The sequence below is a fragment of the Coptis chinensis genome, chromosome 6, assembly GCF_015680905.1.
Source record: "Coptis chinensis isolate HL-2020 chromosome 6, ASM1568090v1, whole genome shotgun sequence".
Lineage (NCBI taxonomy): Eukaryota > Viridiplantae > Streptophyta > Magnoliopsida > Ranunculales > Ranunculaceae > Coptis > Coptis chinensis.
Window position 1 is genome coordinate 70,676,545 of NC_141461.1, and position 20,548 is coordinate 70,697,092.

Consider the following 20,548-nt stretch of genomic DNA (forward strand, 5'->3'; position numbering starts at 1 on the left):
TATCCTACAAAATGGGGTTGTCATAAAGCTACTATGTTAACCCAGATAGATTTAGTTATTTTGAGTTGAAGTCCTTTGTTACCGATGATTATTGTAAGGTTCAGACATGAGCCAAATGCAGTATAGTGACCGTTTCTATGATTTGAGGGTTGGTATTAAAGTAATACTTGATGACACTCAGACAGAGATGATTACAGTTGCTAAGGCAGATGGGAAGGTATTACGTTGGTGTACGTAAAACGTGACTCTGTAAATGATATAGTTGTTGAGGATGAAGGTTCACAACTGCATGATGTAAGTGTTGAAAGTGACAGTCCAAGTTTGGACCATTTGTCTAGTGATGATGAGGAGCTTATAGAAGTTAGGAGAAAAGTTCAAAGCATGAGGAAAAAAAATAAAAAAAAAAAAAAAAAAAAAAAAGATGGTGATGATGATGGGGATGTTGTTGAGACTACAAGGGCAATTGAAGTGGAGGAAGTTAATGAGTTAGGAGAAGAAAATAATATAGGTCAGGAAGTTAATGAGTTGAGATGTGACTCTGAGTATGAAGACTCAAGTGAACGTGATAGCCCTGTTTTTAGTGATGAAGAAGGTGTACATTTGGTGAGGGTTCCAAGCTAGTATCCCATATTTAACCTTAAACTTGATGTATTTAAGCAAAAACCTATACTTGGAATGAGGTTTTCAAATATGGAGGAGCTAAAAAAGTGTCTAAGGAACTATGCAGTATGTAATGGCTATCCCATTAAGTTTGTTACCAACATATCAAGAAAGTTGGACTCAAAATGTGAATACAAATGTCCATTTAAGTGTTATGCAACTTATCTGCAGAATGAGGTGTCTGTCCAAATAAAATCATTTAAGTCTCAACATGGTTAACATGGTTATGTGAGGGATTTCAATGTCAAGCTAGGTTGGTAATGCAAAATGGTTGGCTAACTACTATTATGACAGAATTATGGAGTACTCAAAATGGAGTATGAAAGCTTTTAAGAAGGATATTAAACATACTTTTAAGATGATTGTGAATATAGAGCAAGGAAGAAAGCAATAGGTGATGTGAATGAAGTGATGAAACTGGTGTATGCTAAATTATGGAAATATGCAGTTGAAATTAGGAGGTTAAACCTGGGATCTACAGTAAAGATTGACCAAGATAATGGAGTCTTTCTTAGAGGATGCAAAAAAGTGATAGGTCTTGACGGGTGTTTTCTGAAAGGGTTAACTATTAACTGCAGTGGGAAGGGATGAGAACAACCAAATGTTCCCAATAGCTTAGGTTGTGACGTGGTTGAAGGTGAAAATAAGAAGAGTTGGATGTGGTTCAATTCCTAGATCTTTTGATAGTTGACCTTGGGATTATTGATGGAAATGGGCTCATAATGCTGAACATAGGATGTGTGCAAGACACATCTATGCAAACTTTAGAAAGAGATATGCCGCGGGTACATTTTTATTTGTTAATTTTCATTTTCATTTTATTTTTTTTGTAATCATACTTATGCAATTTTGTTCTCATTTGTTGTATGTATGTATGTGTATAGGTTCATAACTGAAAGGTTTGTTCTGTAAAACTAGCAAAAGCTCTACTTTTCAAGAATTTCACCTTGTGATGAAAGAGATTGAAGACATTCTTCCTGAGGCAGCTAATTATCTACAAACTAATCAAAACCCTATGTGGTGGTCTAGGGCATTCTTTGGGTTTTGGGCTTGTTGTGAAGCTGTAGAGAAAAATATGCGTGAGTGTTGACAATGGTGAAAGCAAGGGGAAGCTAATTATTGCCATGCTAGATGATATTAGACTTCAAATGATGGTTCAAATGCAGAAGAAGAAGGAGATCTACAGTAAGTGGACTAACTCTTTAACCCCTTATACTACGAAAAAGCTAGAAGAAAACAAGGATGAGTCAAGATTTGGGGAGACATGTGTGTGGTAAGTATGAGTTTGAGATGAGAAAAGGGTTGGCTGATGCTCACACAGTGAATTTGAAAGACAAAAGTTATAGTTGTCGGATGTGGCAGCTCAGTGGCATCTCTTGTGCCCATGTTATATCGTCTATCTATTTGTGTCATGATTCCCCTGACAAGTATGTAAACCATTGGTATACATTAGAGGAGTACAATAAGGCATATCTGACTTATATTAAGCAAATGGGGGGTGAGACTATGTGGCCACTAGCCGAAGGTAATGTGATTTTGCCTCCAAAAAATAGAAGGATGTCTGGTAGGCAAAAAAAAGTTAAGAAGGAGAAAAGGAGAGGGTCCAAACACTAGCTTTAAAGTGAGTAAAGTGGGGACAATAATAAGGTGTGGGAGTTGTAAAGAAATTGGGCATAATTGAATACATGTAAGCATCCAGTGCCAGAACTAGTCCCGACAAGTGATGTAGATGGTAATGGTGAAATCTCTACTCAGCCAGTAATGATAACCAAGTGTGGGATATGTAGACGTACAACCAGGACATAATAGGAAAACTTGTATGATGTCAGAACCAGTTCCAACAGATAAGGTAAGGTTATACTTAGAAATTCATTTTCATACTTATATCATAATGTGTTTTATGTCTCACTTGTGTTGTAACGCCCGTATTTTTAAATACGTATTTTTATATTTATTAATTAATTAAATTATTTATTTTCAAAATTCGTCGGACCGGACTCAGGATACGTGGGCCTGGTTTTTGGGCCCGAGTCTGTGTTGGGCTTGGGTTTCGGACCCAAGTATATAAACACATTTTTCTATAAAATAGGTTCCTGGAGAATAAAATATTAAAAATGGAGGCAGAGAGAGAAGCTGGATTTCTGGAGGGTGGAGCGCGACGAATCGGGCTAGGAGGATTCGCCGAGCTGTTCATACAGGTGAGTAGCTATTTTGCTATTTCACCGGATTATAGTTTTCCGTGTACCGGTGTATACTGTTAAAAGTTTCTGTTTATGTTTTCGGTTCATTTTTATGTTATTGTCGTTCGTACTGTGGTTGTTAAAAATATATTGGTTAAACTGTATCTTTGAAACACTGTTGAACTCTGAACTTAAACTGTCGAAAGCTCGACAGAGCGTTAATGGCGGCTTAAGTGAAATCAATAAATCGTTATGTTTTTATTGTTTTTTTTTGTAAACTGGACTAGTGGTTGTGATTTGGAACTGTATTTGGTTGATTGAATGAGGTTAGGTGGCTGTGGTGGAGTGTTGGACCGATGAGGGTCGAGTCGGGGCAAGCGCTTGAAGCTTGGAATGGTTAATGGCCCGGTTTGGCTGTTTTGGGTTTGTTTGGTTGTGTTTTGAACCGTGTTTTTGTATGGTGGGTTGATGGGATAAGGTTTGGTGGTAGTGGGGATGGTTGGGGGTTTGTCGATTGAGCTCGGAGAGAAGCCATTAATGGCGGTCGCGATTTTAGATCTAGATTTGGAAGTGTTTTTTTTACCGAAATTGGGGGTTGCTTGGTGAATTAAAGTTGGTGGGTTTTCGATTTGTGGCATAACCGATTTGATGAAGTGAGGAGTGGTGGCAGATTGTGGTGGTCGGTTTTGGTGGTGGAGTTCTTTGGAGGAAGAAGATGACACCGCTCATCTTTGTTGGGCCTTTGTTAGTTTAGTTCTATGGGCCAAAACTAAGTTTCTAATATTTTGTTTTGGGCCCGATTTCATTAAGTTATTTGGGCCAAAAGCTAACTAGTTCCTTTGGGCGGTTTGGATCCAGTTGTGGGCGATCCGTTTTGATTTTGGCCTAAACACTAGTTAGTTATTGGGCCGGATTAATCTTTTGTTTCGGACCAGTTTAGGTTAAATTGTTCGGGCTAAAACTAATTGCTTTTCTTTGGACCCGTTTCTAATATTGTTTGGGGCCAGTCCGTTGGACTTAAAATAGATCAACTTGGGTCTTTAAAATGTTTAGACTTTCGGGTTCTAAGGTTTGGGCTTGGCCAGTTGGGTCCGGACCATTACCTTAGTCACGAGCCCATGAGCCATACACCTTTGACCTTAGCCATGAACCATGGCTATGACCCTGAACCTGTCGAACACGGAAACGACAGTTTGACTTTGACTAGGACAGTTTGACTTTGACCATGATAGTTTGACTTTGACCAGGACAGTTTGACTTTGACCATGATAGTTTGACTTTGATCAGGACATGTTGACTTTGACCATGATAGTTTGACTTTGACCTTTGACCATGACATGTTGACTTTGACCGTTGACCGTTGACTATGAAATGTTGACTTTTCCTGTTTTTCACATATTTGATTATATGGATATATATAGTAATAAAATATTGTCGAATATTGTATAACTTGGTTGGTCATTATCTAATTTAGATTTGACGTGAGTAGTGTGTCAAGCATTTATATATTGGGCTTTGATTGTGGACTGTGGACTGTTTAATTGTGCTACGTTTTATGTTGTATATTATATGGACAACTATAGTAATAAAATACTGTGGAAGCTAATATATATTTGGTTGTCATTATCTAAGAAAGATTTGACATTGATGTTGTGTATTTTTGACACGTGACGATATTGAGATGTTAGGAGACATTATATTCCTAATACGCTATAAAAATATATGCGATACGTTGAAGCATTATGACATGATATCATATGTTGGGATATACATATTAATGTAATATTTTTGGAGGAATTTATATAAACGCTCAATTATTATATATGTGAGATGCTACTATGAGGTAGCATAGTATTGGTGAATATTTGCCCACGGGAGTGTGGTGTAGTGCAATAATATATTGGCACATGAAAGAATGAAAGCGGTTATGAGATATAACTGAGATATTTTCTATATATTGTGGCTTAGTGCAATAAGGTATTTGACCTGCACGTGATATAGTAGAATTATTATGAGTCATTAATGTATGACACCTGAATAAATTACGTAACGAAAATCCTAGAACCTGACTACCACAACTCATGTGATTGGCCCTTCTGGCATTTCAGTTAATCTGAATGGCCTTCGGTGCGTCTCTTCCGGGCGTTTCAAGAAAGTTGAATGGCCCTCCGGCGAGTTTAATAGTGGCTTGATTATTCCGTTCGCAAAATAGAACGATGATGCGCAATATTTTATGCCGAATAGTGGTAGTGCTTACATAGATTTGGCTTCCGTGTGAGGATTTACTTGGTGTGCGGCATCCCGCTCAGGGTAGTTACGCACGGAGTGGCTCATTATGTAAGGGAGGCATGTGGATGTACATGTTCGGCGTTGGGTAGCGATTGTGGTAGCCAGGGAGACTAGGTAAGACATAGATACGACGTGAATTTTAGGGACACACAAAGAAAGTCTAAACTAATATAATTATGGTAATATGTTGGTAAATGATATATCTCTAGATAGATGATTGTATATGTTTGGCTGGTTAGTAGTTTAGTTAAAACCTAAAACCTCGTGGAGGAACTAAATGCCTTTTATTATGTGTATGGTATGTTGTATTAGTTGTTGGAAGTTAAAGGCCTCGATTGGAGGAACTACCGCCTAGATTATTGTACTTAAGGATGTTGTTTTAGTTGTTGAAAGTTATGGCCTTCTCGGTGGAGGAACTAACTGCATTATGGATTATGTATATATTTGTATAAGTATATGTTGTTTTAGAGCTATTCACACCAAAGATTTTTATAATGTCAACCCGATTTGCATGTTTGCTTATCGGGTATGTTGATCATTAAATGAACATAGTTGATAAGTCTTGACAGGTTTAGTGATGAAGAAGATTGGTTGCTGCTTGTGGGTTGCGTTAGCATTGCATCTCAGGATAAGTTTTGTTTTCCCTTGAGGTGATATAGATTTTCAGTTGAGATAAGGTTATTTGCATTTTCATTTGTAAATTGTTTTTGGTAATGAAGATGACTGTTGTTTAAGTGAAATTTTTTATTGGTTTTAATTATCCGCATATTTTAAAACTGTTTATGGGTTTTTGGGAGTGGAGAGTGCGTCACACCTCGAAATCGAAGAGTCGGGGACAAATAATGTTTTTCCGAATTCTGTCGAAATTCGGGGTGTGACATGTGTTTTCTTGTTTACAAAGATACAAGAAGATCGAAACAAAGAATGGCAGAAGGGATTTGTGTGTTGACTGACTCTAAAACTGGGAACACTTTCATGGTGAGTTACAAACATGTGTGGTTTAAATGTGTTTTTGATTAATTATTGTCTTATACTAAAAATGTGACGTTTAAATAGATGTCTGGACAAGGACCACCAGTCAACATTGATGATCTCCCACATATTGTGGACACTAACAATACTCAAGTAAGTCAAGCTTCAACTGCCACAACAACTTCAACAATGAAAAGGAGTAGAGATCAAGCTAATTTGAAGAATACTGCAACAAGGAGAAATGGACCTCAAGTTGCGCCAAGTGTGCCAAGAAAGACATACTTTAAGTGTGCCAAGTAATACAAACTCTGCTACAACAAGGATAACACCATCGAGGAATACGAGAGCTGCTTCCACAAATGACCATGAAGCAGTAGCACCTACTGTTCCACCAATTAGTGCTCCACCACATGAGTTACCTAATGCCAAACAAAGTAGAGTCAGCGCAAGAACAAAGACTTTAGAGTTGAAAAAAGGCAACAAGTCAGATAACAGAGCCAGTTTGGAAGTGAACTATTGTTTTTAATGTATATTTTGCATTGTTTTTGGATCGATTATTGTATGTATTGGCTCATTGGCTCTATTGTCTCTATTTTGGACTGCTCTTGTAATAGTGATCCTTTTTCTACATTCTTAGAGTTGTTGCAGAGGTTCATAAATGAATAGGTAGATATATGGGTCTGTTGACTGTCAGATTATTTGAGCTCTTTCTCATATAATAGAGATCTCTTATTTGTTCTTCTGCTATTTGAATGTTTCTTTATGGTTTTGTCTTTTTCTATATATCAATGTTATTCATTTTCAGATCCTTGATATGGTTTGGACAAAAAATATGTATATATTTTGATATGGTTTTCAGTTTTGGTTATAGATATTGTTTTCAATGTTGAACTGCAACGCATTCGTGTGTCTTTTTAGGTTTTGCTTGTAGTTTAATCTAGTACTGTATTTGCACCCGCCAGCTATATCCAACCTTGATATATGTTGGAGTATGCCACTGTTGGCGACATATGTTTGAAATGATTCTGTTCGGCACTACAGAGGTGAAAAAATGCAAATGAGAAATATGACACTGTTGGCGACATACTTGCACCATGTCAGCATGCCTTTTATTTTGAGAAGAAAAAAATTGAAAATTAATACGAATTAGGAAACAATGTGTGAGAAATTTGACGGAATAGATAATTAGTTCCTACATTGCAAAAATCATACCCCAAACTGTCAGGAAAAAAAGTTTGGTCTCCATATTGCCAAAAAGTGTAAAGTTTGATACCCTATTGTCGAATTATCGTTAACTAGAAGCAACTTCAAGTAAAAGTATTTGAAATCATTTGGGTATTTATTTTTTGTCATTTAAAAGTAGTATAGTCAATAGTTAGTTTGGATGATAAAAATAAGTATTGAAAGAAGTCAGTGGCTAGTGGAGAGGTGGGGTTAGTTATTTTGCTTTCCTAAAAATAGAGATATGAGAATCACAAGTGGATGGTGGAGATTTTGTAAGAAAAGAAAGAGAGAAAATAGTGGGATCCTATTTAGAGCATCTCTAGGTGGTAGTATCACCTCCCAAATTCTCCAAATTTGCTTCCAAAACTTGGAATTTCGTGAAAATCCAACTCTAGGTGGAAGCAAATTCGGTCGCATTACGTATCTAGCCGCATCCTTGGAAGCAAATTTGGGATTTTTGATGTGGATGCAGAGCGACAGTGGTAATGTCGCATGTCAATGCAAATGTCGCTTCAATTTTTTTTTTGACTTTCACCAACACTCCACGCCATTACTAATGTCGTGCGCCATTACCATTGTCGCGTGCTCCAACTGAAAAAAACGGGCCGGAATTCTACATCTATATATCTACACTCATTTCCTTATTCATTTTACATACACTCAACTCAAATATTCTTATCAAACAACTCAACCATTTCACACACAACACTCTCAATGTCACAACCAAAACAAGGCAGGGGTCTAAGTTAGACAAATGAAGAAAATATTGCTATTACTAGAGCGTGGATTGAGATTGGAGAAGATCCTATAATAGGAAATAATCAATCGGGACAAGTTTATTGGGAACAAATTATGGCTAGGATGAATGAAATTCAAGGTTTTAACCACAATCGTAAGTGAAAGGGAGTCTCACAACGTTGGGCGATTCTTTTACCGTTCTTCAACAAATATCATGTTATACTAAGAAAGCTTGAAGAACAACCTCCATGCAGGTGGGGACGCGAAGACATTGTAAGATTCGTTTATACTTCGTTTAATTTATACTTTATTTTCTTTTATATTTTTATTATATACTATGATAAGAAAGAATTAACAATAATAGTGTGAGCAATAGATTATGAAGAGGGAGAAACAGTAATTATCAAGATATGAAACTCTCTAAATCATGTGATAAAGAGGAGAGTAGTCGTGTTCGTACTACTCTAATCTTACACTACTTGGATGCAAGTCTAGATTAGAATAATGCTTTACTAGTGAGAGTCAAAACAGTAGATTTAAGGGTGAAAAACAGTGTTTAATAAGATGATAAAAGATATAGAAGGGGTTTTGTCACAGCCCGAATTTCTAGACAATTACAAAGTAAATATTTGAAATATAAATATGCCAAACATCACTATGTTCAATTGTCAAAAACCCAGGCTATGACGGGGTGGATACAACACATACAAAAACCTTAAAATCCATATTATAAAAGAATCAACTTAAATTAAATAATCCCAAGAATTATCCACCATCACTTTATTAATAAGCTATCTTCCGTCCAAAACAAAACATCAAACAAACTCTAAGAATAAAAGTCCTCACTACCATATTCTCATGTCATGCTGAATATGTAAACTACGTTATTACATTCTTCCAATAAGAATCGGACCTAATAAAATAACTAACGGACTGCTCTAGGCAAGAATCCAAATCACACGCTGTGGTTCCACTGCCTTCCACCTATGTTCCCAAGAACACACCCACGTTGCCAAAACAAAGCAAACATGGGTCAGCAAAATGGAATTTGCTGGTATGAGTAGACTAACAATATAAAAATCATTTCCAGACTTTAATTCTCTAACAAACACGCACTTTATATGTACCCATATCTTAATCATTCTCAGCTTGGAAGATAGATAGTTCCGTCATTTCAACCGACATAGTTTCTTCCCAAGCAAGACTTCCGTTCTATTAACTCATTATAATAACTCATTTTAATAACTAAGTAATTTAATTAAATCTTACCGATATCCACTTCTGTATAAGGGTAGGACCGCGTCCCTGCACAAAATATTATTAAGTCCTACCCTCCTACAAACGGAAGTTAGAAATTCTAAATAAACATATGTACATATCCTATCAGTATTCAAATGTAAGTCCAAACACACCCGTACAATCAAATCAATTTCTCTTATTAATTAATCGATTACTTTTCTTATACACCCATTCTTTAGTACCTACTCCACAATTTGCACTCCACACATTTGCCAAATCACACATTCATGTGTGCCTCTCTTCTACCGAATACCACAATATTATAGCCATCTCTGGGCTTTCATACACATATCTCACAGCCTCTTTGGGCATAAAACTCAGGTCATTCATGACACATTCAATGAATACCTTTGGTCATTCCCGCCACATTCAAGAAATACCTATCATATCACTAACGGGCCATTCATAGCACATTCAATGAATGCCCTAGGTCATTCCCTCCACATTCAAAGAATACCCAACCCTACATTTCCGTACACTCAAGGAATACAACTAACCCGTAAGGCGAATACCTTAGTTCCTCTCTAGGGTAGTCCAAACAATTTGGTCATTCATGCACATTCAATGAATACCCAGGTCATTCATGTCACAGTCAATGAATACCCCTTTATAACGCTAACGGGCCATTTATTACACATTCAATAAATTCCCACCTAGCATATGACATCATCAGTCATAAAATCTCATTTTCAAAATTTGAGGCGTGGAGAGTTCTAAAAGGGTGCGGTAAAATTTGTTTACGCATTATTGCACTTTATTGCATATATTATTTCAGAGAACAGAGGAGTATCTTGTTTCATGTATTATAGTATACACGTTATTAATTATATTGATGTCTAAGTGTCATAGCGTCGTATATCATAAAGGACTGAAATATCACATAGTAGTTATTATACGTACACACGTATATATAGAAAGGTCTTAGCCTAAAGCCAAGCACGCTAATAACCATAGACCTATCCTAATAAACCAGTTCATAATCCGAGTTAAAAGTCAAGCTTGGTAAACTAGTCAAAGTCAACTCTGGTCAACAGTCAAAGTCAACCTGCCAAGAACAACAGTCAACCAGTCCTAAACTCATCTAACCCATAAACCCAAAGACTAAGGCCCAAAGTCTAAAAATTAAATCCAAAAGTGAAATCTCAACATAAAACACTCAAGCCCACATACTGAGTTCGGCCCAAGCCCAACAAAGAGAAATGAACAGGATCACCTCTATCTTTTCTTCTTCCTCTCCTACGCACCTCCACTACCGATCAACCACCACAAATTTCACCCACCAGCCCTCCAAACCTAACCAAAATTAATCACAACCAAAACCCCTACAACTTTAACAAAAGCACAAACTTCAATTCCTGAAATCAAAATTCTTCATCCAAACTAGATCTGGATCTCGACCTCCATTAATGCCCCCGTTTGAGCTTCAACAGCCCCACCCAATCTAGCGTTCAACCCTCCGACTACAACCAACATCAAACCAAGAAATACAAAATCATAACACAAGAGTTCAAACAAAAATCCGGACAGGCGATGCCATTAACAACCTTCTTCAAAGCTTCGACAACCCCATTCTTCAATACCCACACACACCCAACTACCTCCAACCATTTGTTCAACCTAAAACAAACTATATTATGACCACCTGCAATATCAATTAACAGTCCTAACTATTCTTTGGCTCACGCCGCCATTAACGCACATAACAGAGTTTCCGCAGTAGTCCAGCAAAACAATATACCAACAGTGAACCATTTTTAACAATTCGATGAGACCACAGATTATTATAGAATAACTACAGAATGATAAGTAGAAAAACATACTGCGCGGAAAATGTTTTGGATAGTAAATCTATCTCTGTATAGAGTATAGACGTGAAATAGAAAAAACTGTATAAATGTTAAATAGAAAAAACTAAACTACTCACCCGTGATTAGCTTCGACTATCAACTATCTATCAGAAAAACCTTCCTTTTCCTCTCTCAGTAAAACTTTTTTTTTTCTCTATATAAAACTCTCTGTGTTTTTTAAAAACTCCGTGTGAACTCATTTTTTAATTTAAAACCCCCTGAAAAACAAGGATGAAGGTTTATCTTTTTACCTACGGGGTTTCCTATCCTTACTAATATCTATCCTATTTTTGTTTTATCTATTATTATTATTATTATTGTACTACGAAAAATAAAAGAAATAAACGGGGTGTTATAGGTTTAATCTGCCATGCGATTCGATTGACTATTAGTTAGTATCAAATCGCTTGTTTTAATCCCTAGTGAACACAAAGTCCTCTCGAATCAAGGCTTCACTAGCATGAGAGTTTAGCTCCACCACAAATCTCTTTGGTGGTGGCTTTAAACTCTAGTTCTCCATTATGAACTCTATCTCTAGACACTCACAACGAAGAACTTGAAGTTCTTTTATGCAAAACAATAAAACTAATGGTTAATCATCCTCACATGGCTTCATAAATCTCATTTAATGAAGGTTTAGCCTTGTGTCATCGGAATCATACTAATTAAAGATTAAATAGAAGACATAATTGAAAAGACAATAATTAATTGAAGAACTAAAGTTTTTATTGATGAGAATTAATGGTAGCTACAAACAAAAATTATTCTGACCTTAAAGAAAGTAAACCTAATTAAAACTAAACTAAACTAATAATTGGAGAGGAAGGAGAGAAAGTGTTTAGCCTTAACCCTCTTTATATATGAGAGGGTTAAGATTATAGTTTCGTGCATGGGTCAAAAGGGGGGACTTTGGGCCTTTAATGTGAGCCCAAAGTCCATTAGATTAAGTCTAAAGAGGCCACAACTGCTGAAAATTACTTCCGTACCCTTTTTATCTACTATCACAATTTTGATTGGGGCAAGACTAGATTTATTGGAAAGCTTATTCCGAGCCGGTCGTTTTGAAATAAAGCAGGCCCAATTCTGAGGCCTGAGTCTAAAGATACGGCTTGTTGAAGTTCTGTTGAATTTTCTGTTCTTTTTCTATCCGGATTGACTGACTTTCCAGCTTTGACTGGGCTTGGAAAAAGTTTTACTTCATGAATCTTGGGCTTTAAACGTAGAACTTCCTCAACAATCATCTTGACTCATTTTCCATGCAAAAGTGGTGCCTTTAGCGACTTAATCAGCTTCAAGTCCTAAAATGCACAAAAACACGTAAACAATACTAACTCTCATTTATTATAAACATAATTGGCCTACGTAGAATACTATTAAGGGGTTTAAACTACACTTTTGAGTGCTTATCACACCACCCCCAAATAGCATTTTATTTGTCCTCAAGCAAAAATGAGAAATAAAAACATATGAGTAGCCAAAAATATGGTCCTAACTAATCTCGTTTCGCAGAATGCGATTGCATTGACCATATGCAATAATGCCTTAAACCACTAGGAATTTTCTAGTGGATGAGTTATAGCCTCGTGAGAGTTTTCCAGAGAAGGTACTCACAAATTTTATTTATACTACAACGACTAAGAGATAAAAATAAAATTTCCTAATTAATCTTAGATATCTATACATCTCTATAACAATATAATAAGAACAATGCTTTTGAAACCTAAGCTAATACATACATAATAATCAAATTATCTAAAGATACACATGCATGCTATGAACTATGTTATGAAATGCAATGGCATGTCCGTTTATGAAACTTTTGGAATAACGTCCTTAAGTAGGTCATCACAATTTGTTAAGACAAAAATACTCTGATTTTTCCACTCAAGTTTCGCTCACTCCAGTGTGCAGTGGGCACACGTTTCCTCACAATCTCAATGACGTCTAAAGGAGCCGAGGTCGATCAATCAATTCTACCACTTACTATCACACCAAATAAATCCTAATTGAGCTAGATGTCTTTATTAGGTGATATGGAGCTAAGGTGATGATTTAAGAAGAAACATAATAGATATTCAAATAAACAAGTCTGAGATAATAGGGTTTTCAATTATGTAACTAGAGAAAACCTTGTTCTTACTTTACTTCTACACTTAGTTTCCATCCTTAGCCTTTTTATTTTGGCTTTTTGACTCATTTTATTCTATTTTATGGAAGTCTGAATCTAGACCATATCTTATGAGAGGTAAGTTTCCTTGTTTGATCATAATGTCCCATCGTGTATGGGAAGATTATATCTAAAAGGTAACTCTTAAGATATGTCATCATGATTCCTTCCTTATTATCAGAGATCGCCATCTTCAGTTTCCTTATGTTTAGGAGTTGTCATACTTAAAGGCGGTCAGCCACGTGCCTAGCAAATGTCCACTAAACACTCGTGCTAAGCACGAGATCACTTATTCACAGAATTGATCCAATGGTCCTCGTCTCATTCTGGACATATATAGTCTTAGGTTATTTCCCATACACGTGTCATCTGTTCAATGACGGGAAATCTCCCTTACAACGTGTATATATGAATAATCATATAAACAATTAAATACTAACTACTTACTAAAGAAAATGCAATTAACAAATAATTAAACTAAAATAATGAACTTAAAACAAGTATGGAAATTAAATAGTTATTACAAAACAAAAATAAATGTAAATCGAATGCATCACAACAAATCAAAAAGAAAGAATCTATCCCTAAGAAGAAGATGGTCTAGAACCATCAGAAGGACGATGATGACGATGCTCACATCTAGAGTTAGAAGAAGATGGCGAACCTCTGGGCTGGGGCAATCCTCTCAAGACCTTGGCCTAAAAAGTTGCCTACACCTCTTCCATATTCTTTATAGTATTAAGTATGTCAACGTGGTTGTTAGCTATGGTTTGAATGTTCTGCTCTAAGTGGTGGTGATGATGTTGAATGGAACCCTGGCAATTCTGTATTGATTCACAGAGTGTAGATAGGGTTCGCTGATGATCATAAAGTATACGATCCATAACATTCTCAGCAAAATCAGAAGAAGAAGAAACACGATAAGAAGAAGTAGTGAGAAACGTGCAAAATTAGAAGAAGCACGATCCATAACATTCTCAGCAAAACAAACAAGATATTCATCCTCCTCCTCATCCTGATCTATACCATCAGCTCTCTCTTCAGGCAGTGTCCAATGCCTTCGAACACAGTCACTATACGCCTTTGCGTTTGAGTGAAGCTTAATATGAGTCCTAGGTGACTCAGGCATGCAACCCCAAGATAACATAATCTTAGTAACTAAAATAGGTAGGGGTGCAGTGGTCAGGCCTACAGCCATAAGCTTTTCATGCAAAAAAACAATGAGGCAAAAACCATACCTCCTATTCTTTAAAACCCAAAGGACGTGCAGGAATGAAAAGCTGATGTCACTCGGTTTTGAGGTGCTACAAAGGTTCTTGCCTAGCTACTGTGTCGCAGCCAGCTGGTTAATCCTAAGCGACTGTTGCCTAACATAGTGAGAACGATCGTTGTAATGACCCTTAAGCAGCGTCTCTAGCATCAACTGTTGCACTCCATAAAACTGGGATCTTTGTAAGGTTAGGGTGACCTGTTTTGCGGGTATCCCAATGATGGTAGCGAGCAAATCATGAGTCACATCCATGTGAACTCCGTCCAAATCAACAAACATTCTCCCTGAAGGAAGTATCCTCTTATTTTGATAAAATCACAACACCAAATCCTCATGGTAGTACTCCTCAGTAGAGTACCACATTCTATCCCACCCTCTAGCATGCATCTCAGTACTGTAAAATGGCTAGAATATCTTCGCATTAAATGCAAATTCCAACATGATTTTTGCTAGTCGGGCCATTGTATGGTTGAAGTTTGAATACGGGTAGGGGTTTAAGTAGGGGATGATGGGGGAAAGGTGCTGTAAAAATTTGGAGAAGGTTTGTTTCGATGAAGGCGCGCGGTGTGCTTGGATTTAGTTTTGTATAGGCGCCGGTCACACTGGGGTCGATTTAGGTCATATCTAATTTTGTTTGGAAAGATGAAGTGAATGGGCTGGTGCGCGAGGTTAAATGAGATGGTCGGTGGGGTATAAATATCATGAGTTGGGTGGAAAATTGAATTTTGGCCCAAGCCAAAATCTTTTCTAAAATACCCATCATGAACTGCTGTCTCGTAAAACTTAAACTAAGATACCCGATTTGTTAGCAGTCTGATTTTTGCGAATGAGCTATGAAAATGATCATGATGAAGAATACTATCTAATGATCTAGGAAAAACTCAAATCTAACCATGGGTGACATATGAAATGGTGGAAGAATGCCTCAAAATGCGTAAATGGCATAAGTTATGAGGGCGAAGGAAAATCTAGAAGACTAGATTGTGTCACACGAATCTATATGACTAAAAGATAGCATAAACAAAGATAGGAAATTGAGACAACAAGGTGGGGTGATTACCCACCTGCAAACAAAATTTTGGAATAGAATGATTTTTTTTTTGTTGTGGTGAAAAAGAAGGTCTTTTAAAGTCAGTTGCCTTAGACTTTCTAATATATCTAATATTTATGGGTTTTATAGATTCTAATTTCTATGAAAATGCTTTTTGAAAAATACAAGAATAAAACAAATAAAAATGTAAATCACTCCATAGAGAAACACTACTTAAAAGAAATGAGAAAAAAATGCAAGAAAAGAATGCGTGAATTACATGAACGTGGACTAAGAATCCAGCACTTACAACCACACACTCCGAAAGGAGGGTCTGGTTGCCTTAATAAAGTACTCCCAAAATATAGAAAATAGATAGGAAGTACACCAAACATAGAGGGTCAGTCCTCATAAATAGGGTCTTGTAGAAGGGTTTCTTCTATAGCAGGCGAATGTACATAATTTGTGGAAATGTTTTAAGCGTTGGCCATTTACTTGAAAGGTACTGTTGTCCTTAGGATTTACCAAATTAATTACCCCTTGAGGGGTGACATCAGTAATAAGAAAAGGTTCGAACCAACGTGTTTTTAATTTACTAGAAAAAATATGCAAACGTGAGTTATATAGCAAAACTTTTTAACCAAGATCAAACTATTTATGCAAAATATGTCTATCATGAATACGTTTTATGTTAGCTTTATAATCTTTCGCTAAATCGTAAGAATCGCTACGAATTTATTCAAGCTCATTTAATTGTAATTTGTGCTTTACACCAACAACGTTAATGTTGAAATTTAAACTTTTAATAGCCCACAGGGCACGGTGATAATATAAGAATTATCTATGTTAAAAACAATAACTTGAAGAAGGAGAAACAGTAGATTATCAAGATATAAAACTCTTTAAATCATGTGATAAATAGGTGAGTAGTCATGCTCGTACCACTCTACTCGTACATTACTTGGATGCAAGTCTAGATTAGAAATACGTTTTACTAGTGAGAGTCAAAATAGTAGATATGAGGTGAAAACAGTGAATTTAAATGATAAGAGAAGATATTAGAAGGGGTTTAATCCGCCACGCGATTCGATTGACTATTAGTTAGTATCAAATCACATGTGTTAATCCCTAGTGTACACTAAGTCCTCTCGGAATAAGGCTTCATGATCAGCTCCCAAATGTGTATTTTATTACCCATATATTGTTGCATTACAATCCCTCTTACGCTTAATGAAAAGACAACTCATAGCTTTTACTGTTTTTTTTAGGTTAAGAAGTATTTTAGACCACTTATCATAAAAGATGCGTCTTAGCACCAAAAAGAGCCTTAATCACGCTTATTATGAAGATCAGTAGCTGCTGTGGAAAAGTGTTGAAAAAGTCAAATTCAACCGGTCAAAGTCAAAGGTCAAAGGACTCAAATAAGAAAACCAAAGATGGAGGCCCTTATTTCAAATTATGAAGACTTATCCCTAAGCAAAAGCAAAAGTGAAAGGGGTGAGGTGTCTAGTTTGTAATGGAGAAGGGCAAATCTATAAATGGAAAAAGTAGGATAAATAAAAAACAAGGGAGAGAGAACTCATCTATTGTCTTAGGATCCAAACCATTTGGTTTGTTTATTTTCTTGACTTGTTTTTCAATTCATGTTTTTAATTTCTTCTTGTTTTATTTTATTTCAATCAAACTTGTTACTTGTTCTTTGTTTTAATCTTCAATTTTGTTTGTTGCTTTTATTTCAATATTTTAATCAATCTTCCTTTCATGTTTTCAAGTCATTTTAAATAAACAACCAAAGCTTTCAAGTTCATTAGCTTAGAACCATTCTAATACTATAAGAGTCTACCTTTATTCTTCATATCTCCTTCATTCAAACTCTAAACAATTTAGGATGAACCTCAACTTTTAATCTAACTCTTTTGAAGTATATTCACTACAAAATCTAAGGCTTCAAATGGCGCTGCCATCATGGATTGAAGGAGTGAGAGTGATTGGTTGAGAATTTAAGAAGGGAGCATCATTCTCACATCTCCATTTCTAATTTTTTTTTTAAATTTTTTGTCATTTTATTTTTATTGTTTCTCTGTACTGGAAAAGAGTTGAAGACAAACATAAAAAACCGACGGCCGTTCATCGGTGATCGGCGGGCGACTGCACAAGCGTGGCGAGGGCGACCGCCACCTCAGCAGAAGTATGTGCAATTTTTTTGAAGTCCAGTTCATTTATGAAGAGTAGTTGTTGTATCCCATTTTAACCAGAACTACAAAAATCCACTAAAGAGACCTAGTTCCACCACCCACTAGTGTCCAATCAGCTAAAACCTTCCATTATGTCTTGCACAGTAAACCACCTAACATACTTAACTAAAGCCACAGTCTGACTGGATGAGTTCAATAAAGAGCCGACATGAAAGTTGCCTAAGATCAACTGTTTTGTTTTCAAAAAGTAGTATTAAGAATCACAGCTTTTGAGTACGAGTATCTTAAAATATCTCTCCATAATTTTCAAAACTAGAGGATATAAAAATTAAGATTATACGCCCTGGAGTAACCAAAATGATACCGGATCAACGTATAATTTTATCTTCTTGCCAAAACCTCTATATGGTTAGAGATACCTTTAGATTGAGAAAAACAATTAATTTAAAAAAAAAAAAAAAAAACCACACACACACATTTCATATGTGTCTGTATAGATAGTTGTTTATATTTCTAACTTGTTAGTGTAATCATAATCATGCATGCATGTTAGATTTTCCATTTTTCCATACTTGCATTTCATGTTTTCAAAAATACAAAAACCCGAAAAGATTTTATGGAAGAATAGATATCCTTAGTATAATAAAGCATGTATTTCTCGTTCTATATCAAACAACCCACGCCCCCAAACTTATTTGGGGGTGGCGTATTTTCATCATTAAGAACAAAATACAGGTGTATCGCCGTATTTGCTCATGTTTATATAGTAATCTCTTTCCTTATCCCTTCATACTTTGAGGACAAAACACAGTTTTTTCATAGAGTTGGTATAGTAACATTTTGCAAAAGCTATGCATTTTCTATATAGTATATATAATAGTATATTTCTTCCTTTCTAAATTTTTTTTTGAAAAAGACCAAAAATATTTTTCTGTTTAGTATTAAAAAATCTTGTTTCCTTTTCTATGATGAATAAAAAGTTTAGAAGTCTCATTCTAGCAATAGAGTAAGAATTTGTTCTTCGTACTTAGACTAATATACGTACAATAGTTTATGCATCTTTTCATGAATGACATGCATCAGCATTTGTTTGTATATAGCAGTGAGTTTTCGAAGCCAAGGTTAGAATAATTAAGTTTCATATCCTGTGAGAATCTAGCCAAAAGCCTCATCTGTATGATTATTGAGTGATGACACAAAGGATGTTTAGATAGAAAGACCACACATCCACTTGCTTGATCGATCACCACGCCATATCCTATGAGAGAATTTAGGCCTTTTTTGGATCGATATAGCCAAATAAATGTTAAAAACCCAAAAAGTTAGTTTTCATCTAGTTACCCCTCTTGAGCCTTCACCATTTCTAAAAGCCTTTTTATTCTTCACCAATAATTCCTAACCCATCACAACACATAATAAAAAGTTTACCTAGCTGATAAGTTGAGAACCAGATAGTTATCAGAAAAAAGAGAAGAGAAAACCTTGTACAAAAATAGAATAGTTATTTGTTTCAAAAAGAAAAAGAAAAGATGGAGAAGAAAAGAAAAGAAAGACCCATCCAAAACCAAAACTCCAAAAATCCAAAGGAGTAAAAAAAATCGAATCTCCCAAAAGTTCAAAATCAAAAGGAGAAGATGTTAAAAACAAAAAGAATCAAAAGCAAAGTTAGACTCTCAAAATTTAAAATCATAAGGAGTCACAAAGAAAAAGGGCTAAAAGAATGTATCATAATTCGGAAGCAAAAGAACAAAACGAGGTAATTCTCTGGTTACAAGTATCTTGAACACCCAGTTTCTCAACTTCTCAAATTTTGTTTTCCCTTCCTTTTTCTTTCTAAACCATCACCCTAGCCCCGTAACTCATAATAAAAGACCTCTAGCTCGATTAAGAATAGGATGATGTGATAGTAAGTGGCAAGCATGATCAATTGACCCCAATTTCATTGGACGTCATTTGAGTATGCGAGGAATATAAGTGCCTGCTGCACTTGAGAGAATGAACCTTGAGTAAAGTTATTAGAGAGTTGTGATTGCAACACACCCATGTGAGAACTCACCTTAAGGAAGCTCTCCAAAAGCCTCAGAAACAACTCTGCTTTTGCATTTTATTGCTCATGTTTGTACAATTATGTTTAGATGCTTAAATTATTGAACATATGTTAGCCTAAGTTCAAAGGAGCTTGTCCTTATTCATAGCAAATGAGATGTATGAACTTTTGAGAATAAATAAAGAAACAAGATTCTTTATACTAAATAGAAGAAGTTTGTGAGTACCTTCACTGGAAAACTCTCACGAGGCTTAAAGCTCATCCTCTAGGGAATTCCTAGTGGTTTAAAGCCTTGTTGCATATGGTCAATGCAATCACACTCTGCGAAACGAGATTAGTATAACGTACAATAAATCACTCATTTGTGATATTAGTTTTTTCTCTCATCCTTGCTTGAGGACAAGCAAGATGCTATTTGGGGTGGTGATCAGCTCTCAAATGTGCATTTTATTACCCTTATATTGCTGTATTATCGTCCCTCTTACGTTTAACGAAAAGACAACTTATAGCTTTTACTGCCTTTTTCAGGTTAAGGAGTATTTCAGACCACTTATCATAAAAACTACGTCTTAACACAAAAAAAAGCCTTAATCATGCTTATTATGAAGACTAGTAGCTACTATGGAAAAG

At 35.9% G+C, this 20,548-nt stretch overlaps 1 long non-coding RNA gene across 2 annotated transcripts; it reads left to right on the plus strand.

The window, feature by feature from the left end:
• The first annotated feature begins 2,769 nt into the window (after positions 1-2,769).
• Positions 2,770-6,691, plus strand: LOC147494242 (uncharacterized). 2 transcript variants are annotated; one of them, XR_015199625.1, is made up of 3 exons: positions 2,770-2,858; positions 5,699-6,107; positions 6,186-6,691. It is a non-coding gene; the product is annotated as an uncharacterized LOC147494242 (long non-coding RNA). The 2 variants fall into 2 exon arrangements; XR_015199624.1 differs by having other exon boundaries at positions 2,782-2,858; positions 5,682-6,107.
• The last annotated feature ends 13,857 nt before the right edge of the window (positions 6,692-20,548 follow it).